This window comes from Felis catus, chromosome D1 (genome assembly GCF_018350175.1).
Source record: "Felis catus isolate Fca126 chromosome D1, F.catus_Fca126_mat1.0, whole genome shotgun sequence".
Taxonomy (NCBI): Eukaryota; Metazoa; Chordata; class Mammalia; order Carnivora; family Felidae; genus Felis; species Felis catus.
In genome coordinates, this window is record NC_058377.1 from 25,219,638 (window position 1) to 25,221,194 (window position 1,557).

The following is a 1,557-nucleotide window of genomic DNA, read 5'->3' on the forward strand; positions in this document are numbered from 1 at the left end:
TATATCATATTTACCAACGTAACTGTTCTAGAATACATCTAATTCTTAATTCTCAAAATCTTATATATCTAGTCTCACCTTTCATCTTTTCTGATCAACTAAAGTGAAAGCCACAGCAACCTCCCCCACCTCCACCCCCCACTTAACCTTTCTTATCATCTGCAGGACCAGAACTGTTGCAAGAGTTATTTCTGCTGCTAGAAAGATTATAACAATCGAGTTGCCACAGCCCTACATTTCATTTGTATCCTTCCCCACCCTATATCTAGAAATCAGACATCTAGCATTTCTTCCTTGAATATGATGTGGCTATTGTGTCATCAACAACACTCATTTTTTTTAACACCCAAGTGCCCTCCTTATTCCCCATCACCTATTCAAAAAAAAATATGGCACCTTCACGAATTTTTGTGTCATCCTTGTTCGGAAGCCATGCTCTTCTTCTCTGTATCATTCCAATTTTAGTATATGTGCCGTTGAAACAATCACATTCATAGATTGTTGTATTCAAAAAGACTTTTCAGAACTCTCTCAGAAGCACAATATCACATACATTAGGGCCACAATTGTAAAACTTCTTTATATTAATTTTCTGGACATTTAGAAACATAAGCAGAGTACTTATTCTTGGCATATCTTTTTTACGCTTATTTATTTTGAGAGAGAGAGAAAGAGTGTGTGTGTACAAGTGGGGGAGGGGCAGAGAGAGAGGGAGAGAGAGAGTGAGGGAGAAGCCCATGCAGGCTCCGTGCTGTCAGTGAAGAAGACACAGGGCTTGATCCCATGACTGTGAGATCACAACCTGAGCCAAAATCAAGAGTTGAACACTCAACTGACTGAGCCACCCAGGCACTGCCTTGGAATATCCTTATAGACTTTAATCAGTTTCTTAGCTATAGCAACCTCTAAAAGTATCACAAATATTTTTTTGAAGACTTTATTTTTATTAAGACAGTCCTACTATTTTAAATTTTGTCCTAAACTTTCTTACTTTCTTGCAATCAATTTTCTTTTTTCTTTTTCTTCTTCTTCTTTGTTTTTGTTTTGTTTTGTTTTGTTTTGTTTTTTTTGAGAGAGAGAGAGTGCGAGTGGTAGAGGGAAAGAGCAGATCTTAAGCAGGCTCCATGGCCAGTGTGGAGCCCAACAAGGGGCTTGATCTCACAACCGTGAGATCATGACCTGAGCCGACATCAAGAGCCGGACACTTAATCGACTGAGCCACACAGGCGACCCCTCTTGCAATCTTTTTAAAAGTTGAATTTTTGTTTAATAAATTTGAAATTACTGGCATTGCCAGTTGACTTGTCTTTTAGACCCTGTTATGTTTTAGTAAGAAAAATCTCCAGGTGGTCAGGTGAGGCCAGACAAGTACTGCTAAATAGGGAATACTCTCAATTCTAATTCTTTGTAAGGAAGTGTATAACTATTTCAGCTCAAATGTCTTTGAAGTTTCTATTTGTGGGTTTCCATCTAAATTACTTTCACTTTGTATAGGATCAAACTCTTCAAACAGTATGTCTCTATTTGCCACATTAAAAATGGTGGCCAGACAACAGG

The 1,557-nt window shown here is 38.1% G+C and overlaps 1 non-coding gene across 1 annotated transcript; it reads right to left on the minus strand.

Moving 5' to 3' along the window:
- Positions 1-382: 382 nt before the first annotated feature.
- Positions 383-489, minus strand: LOC111556784. Its single transcript, XR_002736512.2, has one exon. It is a non-coding gene; the product is annotated as a U6 spliceosomal RNA (small nuclear RNA).
- Between the last annotated feature and the right edge of the window lie 1,068 nt (positions 490-1,557).